General features: G+C 52.9%; 1 protein-coding gene across 1 annotated transcript in view; it reads left to right on the top strand.

The window, feature by feature from the left end:
- The first annotated feature begins 6,401 nt into the window (after window positions 1–6,401).
- Window positions 6,402–9,299, top strand: part of PLAUR (plasminogen activator, urokinase receptor) — a 50,429-nt gene continuing 47,531 nt past the window's right edge. Inside the window, exon 1 of the mRNA XM_015408494.1 lies at window positions 6,402–6,582. The gene's annotated coding sequence lies outside the window, so the exon portion shown is untranslated. The remainder of the gene's footprint in view (window positions 6,583–9,299) is intronic.

Below are 9,299 nucleotides of genomic sequence, written 5' to 3'. Positions count from 1 at the left end.
CACTTTTAGGAGATAAGTCATCTTCCTTGCAAGTAAATAAGGTGGTTTTTAGTGCCCCCCATACACCCAGCCTCAGCAGCTGAGCACAGCTATAATCCGTCTCTCGTTCTTTCCTCTCTTTCCCCCCTCCTACCTTTGAGGATATTGAGGAGGAACACCGGACTTCTCCCTCCACTGCCCCAGCCCCCCCACCAACAACCCTGTGAGGTGGTCCAGGTTGAGTTACCCGCCCGGGTGACCCACATGACAGGGTTCCTGGCTTGGGGTGTGGAGTCTGACCCTTGCTCTCCCAGATTCCCCCCCCCCAGTTCTCATCCATCCTTGTCATGATTGCGCTGGCGGGCCAGGCAGGGCACGGAAAGTCCAAAACACAGTCCGGGGTCAGGGCACCAGATAAGACAGAGTAACTTGAGCAGAGTCCAAAATACCAAGTCAAAACACAGTCTAGGGTTACCGGAGATTGCAAGCAGAGTCCAGAAGCCGAAAGCCATTCGTCAAAAGTCAAAGCCATTTGTCAAAAGTCAGGATACACGTCCGAAGTCAGGGATCCGGGGAAACAACATCACGCAAGCCAAAGTCAGGAGCTGGGAAGTCAGGACGAAAACCAGGAGACAGGAACACAGGATCCGGGGTGCAGCAAGTCATCTATGAGACTAGTTGCCAACACGAGTTGGGGATCTGAGAGAGCCGCCTAAAAAGCCTGTTCCGCTTGTTAGCCAATTACCGGCCCCTAACAGGGTCCTGGCTCCAATCAGTACTCTGGGCTTAGAGCGTGCCTCCTTTCACTGGGTTGCCATGTCCCGTCGCCTCTGATCGCGCAAACGAGCCACCGGTTGGGGGGGGGGGAACAGGTGGCATGGTGCTTGTGCTTGGCTCTGCTGGCGCGGCTCCAGGTGTAAACCCTCCTGGTAGCTGGTGCTCATCCTCTGCAAGACTTAGGTCTGGGGATTCAAGGGGTGCAGGGAGCTCACCCTCGGAAGTTGAGGGCGCAGAATCGCCGGGGTCAGGGTCTACGGGGTTGGGCTGCACTGCGGGCATGACAGTCCTGCACTCTCCACAGAAGTGGCGGGGCTGAGGGGGAAGGCCTGACGGAGAGGCTGTGTCCGAAACCTCCAAAAGGGTCCTCTTGGAACCCCTTTTCCATCACGGGTTGAAAACAGGTGTGGGGGAGAAGGGAGGTTGCCGTCCCCCCCCTCCCCGACACTCAGTCTGCCTGCCGGTCCTGTGACTGTTCAGACATGTGGTGGCGCCAGCAGCCCCCCTTCCCCCCGTTGCTTCCAGGCAGTGTTCCCTCTAAGCTGAGTTAGTGTGAGCTAGCTCGCAGTTTTTTTAGCCTCCGGCTCACACCTTTTTGCCTTAGCTCCGGAAGGGGGGCTAACTAATTTATGCCGTAGCCCAATCGCTTGCTCACAACTTTAAGGCCAGTAGCTCACAAAGTAGAATCTTTGCTCACAGGACTCCACAGCTTAGAGGGAGCCATTGCTTCCAGGTAGAATTCTTCCCCCTCAAGCGGCGTGCACCAGGCAGCCCAGTTACCTCCCCGTCCAAGTGCCAGCCCTCCTCCTCCGCTTCCGGCCCCTCCCCTTCCGGCCCCGCACCTTTGTCGGCAAACTGCCACTCTGTGTGCCCGCCCTTGCTGTGTGGAAGGACTGCAGTGCAGACCTTGAAACGGGAGACACTTAAAGTGCCACAGAATCCAACAGCCCAAAAAATGGCATCCCCCCCACCCCTGCTTTATCTTCTTCTTGTTGTTGTTCAGTCGCACAGTTGAGTCCGACTCTCCGCGACTCCATGGACCAGATCATGCCAGGCCTTCCGGTCTTCCGCCATCCTCTGGAGTTTGCTCAACTTCATGTTCGTTGCATCTATGACACTGTCTAACCATCTCATCCTTTGCCGTCCCCGTCTTCTTTGACCTTCAATCTTTCCCAGCATCAGGGTCTTCTCCAGCGAGTGCTCCCTTCTCATTGGGTGGCCAAAGTATTTGAGCTTCAGTTTCATTATCTGGCCTTCCAGGGAACAGTCAGGGTTGATTTCTTTTAGGATTGACTGATTTGATCTCCTTGCAGTCCAAGGGACTCTCAAGAGTCTTCTCCAGCACCATAGTTCAAAAGAATCTATTCTTCAGCGCTCGGCCTTCTTTATAGTCCAACTCTCGCAGCCATACATGACTACTGGGAATACCATTGCTTGGACCATGCGGACCTTTGTTGGCAGGGTGATGTCTCTGCTTTTTTATCATGCTGTTTAGGTTCGCCATCGCTTTCCTCCCAAGGAGGAGGCGTCTTTTAATTTCATGGCTGCTGTCACAGTCTGCGGTGATCTTTATCTTGACGCTAGACCAAATCACTGGCTAGGGTTGCCAACCTCCAGGTGAGGCCTGGAGACACCCAGGAATTACAGCTGACCTCCAGGTGACATGGATCCGTTCCCCTGGAGAAAATGGCTGCTTTGGAGGGCGGACTCTGTGACATTCTGACCATTTTCCCACAAGTCCATCGGTGGCTATTAGCCACAAGGTATAGATAGGAACTCTCGGTTTGGGGCAAGTGATGCTCTGTTTCTTTGGTGCTTGGGAGAGGGGTCAACAGTGGGAGGGGCTTCTAGTGTCCTGGCCCCACTGGTGGACCTCCTGATGGCACCTGGTATTTCTGGCCACTGTGTGACAGATTGTTGGACTGGATGGGCCACTGGCCTGATCCCACATAGGCTTCTCTTATGTTCTTATGTAAGCCGTTGCTCTCCCCTCACTCTCCCCTTCGCCCCCGATTGTATGTGTCAATTTCCCACTACTTGCCGCGGCTGCATTTTGGCCCTGCAGCTTCACCAGATTCCACCTGCGTCTTCTGGATCCTCAAAGAACAGGACCGAGAAGACGCGCGGGGAAAATTGGGCGAAGCCACGGGTCAAACTGTGGTCGTGCGGCAAACAGTGGGAAATCGACGCATACAATCGGGGGGGGGGGGGAGTGAGGAGGCGGGGGCAGCGGCTTTTGAAATCGGTCTATTTCTTTTGAACTAGGGTGCTGGAGAAGACTCTTGAGAGTCCCTTGGACTGCAAGGAGATCAAATCAGTCAATCCTAAAAGTAATCAACCTTGACTGTTCCCTGGAAGGCCAGATAATGAAACTGAAGCTCAAATACTTTGGCCACCCAATGAGAAGGGAGCACTCACTGGAGAAGACCCTGATGCTGGGAAAGATTGAAGGTCAAAGAAGATGGGGACGGCAAAGGATGAGATGGATGGACAGTGTCATAGATGCAACGAACATGAAGTTGAGCCAACTTCAGAGGATGGCGGAAGACAGGAGGGCCTGGCGTAATCTGGTCCATGGGGTCGCGAAGAGGACTCGACTGTGCGACTGAACAACAACAACCTTGCACAGCCTGCTCAGAATGGGCCCCCCGGAAAAGCTGTTGGCTTGACCTGGTATCTCAAAGACCTGTGTTCAAAAGTCTGAGGGCTCCTGGTCAACAAAGCTCATGACGAGCGTTGTTATCTGAGGGGAAAGAACCTGCCATTTACATAGCTGATGTCCGTGTTTGCGCAGAATGGTTGAGAGCCACGGTGAGCTCCCAGGCAAAGATGTCCTCTGCTGTCGTCCCCCGAAGAAGACACATGCAGTGCTTGACTGGAACAGGTATATTGCTAGCTAGCACCAGAGGGAGCCTTGGACTGCCAGAACGCCTCACTGGCTTTAAAGTTTGAATCCCCGGCACGACACCCAGCCCTGGCGCCCTCAGACCAATCTGAAGCGAGTGCGAGTGAAGCCGGAAACCACCCTGAGCAGCTCCGCTGTGATCTTGGCAAGCGCCGGCTTCACATCTTCCCTCTTGCCTGAACGGACACACGAGGGTTGCCAGGTCCCCCCTGGCCACCAGGAGGGGATGGGGGGTGAAGGGTTGCCAAATCCAGGATGGAAAACTCCCAACGATTTGGGGATGGAGCCTGGGGAGGACGGGGACCTCAGTGGGGTCCAGTGCCATAGAATCCACCCTCCAAAGTATCCATTTTCTCCAGGGGAACTGATCTCTGTAGTCTGGAGGTGATCTATGATTCCAGGGGATCCCCAGGTCCCACCTGGAGGATGGCATCCCTAGGAGACACTAGCCTTCGGCAAGCCCCTCTCACCCTTGTCCTCCTGTCTGGCCAGGGGTCATTTCCTGCAGGAGCGGAGCTCCGGCAGTAAGGAGCCCAGGGGGCGGGCACATGCAACAAGCCCCGCCCCCTGCTCCCAGCAGCCCTCAGTCAGAGCAAGAAGCAGCCAGATAAGCTGCAGAGCCCCCCCGCCCCCGGTCCAAAACAGTCCAGTGACACCTTTAAGACCACGTTTTATTCAGGTACAAGCTCTCCCTCCTCTGTGAGGACAGATCTGCACGTTTCCCCCCCCCCCCCAATAGCTAGCAATCCGAAACAGTCCAGTGGAGCCTGAGCGGTGGGTGTTGCTTTCTGACACACTTCCAGTGATGTCAGGGGGTGTGGCATATGCAAATAGGTTATGCTAGTGAGTTATGCTAATGAGCTCCTGCACCTCTTTTTCTACGAAATGACCCCTGTGTTTGGCAAGAAGAACATGAGCCTGCCTCAGAGAACATGAGCCTTGCTTGTAAGAGATGGCTGAGAGATCTCCCCAACTCTTTCTCATGACTGTGATCAGAGAGCAGCTGATGCACAGAGCCTGGAAGGCTGGCGCAGTCAGAAAAGTAAAAGAACCAAGAATGAAAAAAGTGTTGCTCTCCCTCATGTTGCTCTCCCATGTCGGGCAGTGAGTGTGGTTAGAGTGAAAGGCTAGGATCCGGGGAGACCCAGGTTCGAATCCCCAGTCTGCCAGGGAAGATGGCTGGGTGACCTTGGGCCGGTCGTGCGCTCCCAGCTTCCCCTACCGCACAGAGCTGGGAGACTAAGTTGAAGAAGAAAAGGAGGCTTTGGGTCCCCCACGGAGCTGAAGGATGCCTTTTAATCGACACAGCCAATCAGCAGCCCTGCTGGGCAAAAGCCCCACCTAGGCCCACCCACTTTTCTAAAACACTTGGCGGGCACTAGGAAAGTTGTTGGCTTGCGCTTATGGCGCCCACGGGCAGCACGTTGGGGACCCCAGTCCACCTCTAGAGCTATATGGGTTTTATAAAATTGTAACTATCAGGGCTCTCGCCCCACCCAGTCTTAGGTGGGAACTGTCATTTGGTGTGGGTTCTGAAAAGTGGAAATCCTTAGCTGTTACAGGGCTCTTTTTGTAGAAAACGCCCAGCAGGAACTAATTAGCATAATAGGCCACACCCAACAGCAGGAACTCATTAGCATATTGGGCCACACCCCTGACAGCACAGCTCATTAGCACATTAGGCCGCACCCACATGTTACCAGAAGTGTGGTCATCCAGCCACACCCACCTTTTGCTTGTTATTCTGTTTACCTTGTTTGTTGTCAAAACCCAGGGCCTTTTGTTGTAGCAGGAACTCTTTTGCATGTTAGGCCACACACCCCTAATGTAGCCAATCCTAATGAGTTCCTGCTGTTGGGTGTGGACTATTATGCTAATTAGTTCCTGCTGGGCGTGGCCAGCTTGGGAGCCAGCCGGAACTCCGTTTCTGTGCGTTCCTGCCCCAAAATAGCCCTGGCTGCTCACATGCTGAATTACAATTCCCATGGATGAAGGAGAAGAAGGAGAGGTCGGATTTATACCCCACCCTTCACTCAGAGCGGCTTACACACTCCCTTCCCCTCCCCACAACAGACACCCTGTGAGGTAGGTGGGGCTGAGAGAGCTCTCTCGTGGACTGCCCTTGAAGAAGAGGAGAGGTCGGATTTATACCCTGCCCTTCACTACCCGAAGGAGTCTCAGAGCGGCTTACAATCTCCTTTCCCTTCCCTCCCCCACAACAGACACCCTGGGAGGAAGGTGGGAGAGAGCTGAGCGAGCTCTCTCGAGAACGGCTCGTGAGAGAACAGCTCTGAGAGAACTTGTGACTGACCCAAGGTCACACCAGCAGCTGCAAGTGGAGGAGTGGGGAATCAAACCCGGTTCTCCCATATTAGAGTCCATGCTCCTAAGCACTACACCAAACTGGCTCCCCGGATCCCATGTGTAAGCCTGGGTTGATACGTCTATAATGCTCTTCTGATAGCAGCAGTCTGTAAACCGGTTTCTCATCCCTTGCTAGATAGCCACTGGAGTTTGTGTTCCGTTCGGGAGTCCTGAGTCCCCAATCCCTTTCCCGGCCTTGATATTTTAAGAACTGGATTCAAAGTCTTCAGGGCTGAGCACAGGCCAAATGGCACGTTTCAAAACAAGGGCTGGCCGCTGCCGGGATGCAGGTAATTATGGTAATGATGAGGCCCTGCAGCTTCCTAGCAAGTGGGAGGGACCTGTCTCGCACCGGGAGATGATGCAGAAAGGACGGTAGGAGCTCTGCTCGGAGCTGCCGCTCACACAGCCAACCAGGGGACAATCGGGCATCCAAGCTTTAGGGCAGCGAGAAGGCAGAGAGGGACCTTCGGACTGGAGAACTGATTCACTGCAGGAGAGAAGAAAATCTCGGGGCAAAGAATTCCACCTGGAAGAACACGGTTCCTCAAACCGAGGTAAGAGTCCCTGGATATACCATGCTAAACAATGCTCCTTCTAAGCTGTGGAGACGTGTGAGCAAAAATTCTACTTTGTGAGCGACTGGCATTAAGGTTTTGAGCGAGCGATTGGGCCGCTGCATCAATTACTTTGCTCTGGAGCCCTCCTTCGTGAGCTGAGAAAAAATGTGTGAGCTGGAGGCTACAAAACTGTGAGCTAGCTCGCACTAACTTAGCTTAGAGGGAACACTGCCCCTAAGTTGGCTTGCCAAGTCTGGGTTGGGAAATACCTGGAAGTTTTGGGGGTGGAACCTGGTTTGGGGATAGGCAGGACGTCAGTGGGGCACAATGCCATAGAGTCCATCCTCCAAAGCAGCCCTTTTTCTCCAGGGGAATTGATCTCGTTTGCTGGGAGATCTCCAGGTCCCTCCTGGAGATTGGCAACCCTACCCCTAAACCGGTGTGGTGTAGTGGTTGGGGTATCGAACTAGGATCTGGGAGACCATGGTTCAAATTCCCCACTCTGCGATGGAAGCTGTCTGGGTCAAGGCTCCCTCTAAGATGTGGAGTCCTGTGAGCAAAAATTCTACTTGGTGAGCTCCTGGCATTAAAGTTGTGAGCGAGCGATTTGGCTGCTGCATGAATTAATTTGCTCTGGAGCCCTCCTTCCTGAGCGAAGACAAAAATCTGTGAGCCGGAGGCTAAAAAACTGTGAGCTAGCTCACACTAACTCAGCTTAGAGGGAACACTGGTCTGGGTGATCTTGGGCCAGTTGCACCCTTTTAGCCTAGCCTACCTCACAGGGCTGTTGTGAGGATAAAAACGGAGAAGAAGAGACTGACGTAAGGTACTTAGGGAACTCCTTGGGGGGAAAGGCAGGGTTTAAGAGTAGTAAATAAACAAACTACCACCGCGAGTAAGGAAGTACCTTCAACTAGGACACAATAACCATTGGCCAAGACTGCCTACCTTTTCTGGATGGCAGAGTCCATCAGCCCAATTATTTTTTTTGTTAAACCAAACTGCTTAGAACACAGCGTGCAGTCTTGTCCAACATTTAGGGGGACGCTTAGCAGGCACCAGGGTTGCCAGCTCCAGGTTGGGAAATACCTGGAGATTTACAGTGGAGCCAGGAGAGGGCGGGGTTTAGGGAGGGGAGGGGCCCCAGTAGGGTGTAAAGCCATAGAGTCCGCCTTCCAAAGCAGCCATTTTCTCTAGGGGAACTGATTTCTATCACCTGGAAGATCTCCAGCTGCCCCCTGGAGATTGGCAACCAATGTTCCCTCTAAGATGTAGAGTCCTGTGAGCAAAAATTCTACTTTGTGAGCTCCTGGCATTAAAGTTGTGAGCAGGTGATTTGGCTACTGCATAAATTAGCCTGCTCTGGACCCCTCCTTCCTGAGCTGAGACAAAAATGTGTGAGCCAGAGGCTAAAAAACTGTGAGCTAGCTCACACTAACTCAGCTTAGAGGGAACACTGCTGGCAACCCTAGCAGGCACCCAGCCTTCTCCTCCTTTAACAAGCTTCACCCCTTTGGGACTAATTCTCTCCAGCCTCCTTGGTGATTTCCGCAGCAATGGATTCTGTAAGGTCCTTCATTTACTGTTGGATTTGGACGCTTTCAGGAGAGCTCTCTGGGCTGTGGCAGATGAGAAGTTAAAGAGCTTATTCAGTCTCCTGCTGCGCCTTATTGAGGGTAGATCAAGATGCGTCGCCGTGTCAGTCTGTCTGTGGCAGCGGAAAAAAGCAAGAGTCCAGGAGCACCTGAAAGGCTAACAAAATCTGTGGCAGGGGAGGAGCTTTCGTGAGTCACGGCTCTCACGAAAGCTCATCACCTGCCGCATGTTTTGTTAGCCTTTAAGGTGTTCCTGGACTCTTGCTCTTTTCTACTTGTAAAGTTGACAACAAGTTTACTGTGGTGTGCCACACGTGCATTTGAAGAGGTTGGGGCTCATTGGCTCTCCTCATGGTTTAATAGGAGCTGCGGTGGCTCAAGTGGTTAAGATGCTGAACTGCAGGCTGTGGAAGGTCGGTAGTTCAGCAGTTCGAGACCTGGGTGCCGCATGACGGAGTGAGCTCCCGTCTCTAGTTCCAGCTCCTGCCAACCTAGCAGTTCGAAAGCAAGAAATTGCAAGTAGATACATAAGCACCACTTCGGTGGGAAGGAAACAGCGTTCCGTGCGCCTTGGTGTTTAGTCATGCCGGCCACATGACCACGGAAATGTCTTCGGACAGCGCTGGCTCTTCGGCTTGGAAACGGAGATGAGCACCGCAACCCTAGAGTCGGATTTGACTGGCTTTCGAGCAAGGGAACCTTTACCTTTACCATGGTTTAATGCATAATAAGGAAGGAAGAACTACATTTACCATTCTAAAACCGGATGTTCTTCGTTGATGGCCCGATTTCGAATAATGCCATACAGGGTTGGGCGTTTCAAACAGCACATTTTCTTCTGTTAAAGAGCCGTCTCTGAAGCCCTACAGTCATTTCAAACAGTGCTGTTTCCCCCCTACCCTTTTCCGCCACACGATCTTCCTCGGACTTTTAAAAAAGAGGTCTACTGTAAGCGCTATAGGGCTAAACCGGTACTGCACTTCAGCATTATGGTGACACCACAGAGGTGCATTGAATCAGTAGAATCAATGCATCTCAGTGGCGGCACTATAGAATTGAAGTGCTATAGCGCTCACATTAGAACGTAAAGAAATGTCCGAGGAAGATTGCATGACAAAA

This window comes from Gekko japonicus, unplaced genomic scaffold, assembly GCF_001447785.1.
Source record: "Gekko japonicus isolate JY-2015 unplaced genomic scaffold, Gekko_japonicus_V1.1 scaffold1014, whole genome shotgun sequence".
NCBI classification, from domain to species: Eukaryota; Metazoa; Chordata; class Lepidosauria; order Squamata; family Gekkonidae; genus Gekko; species Gekko japonicus.
The sequence above is the reverse complement of the archived record's forward strand: the minus strand, read 5'-3'. Positions and strand labels throughout refer to the sequence as shown.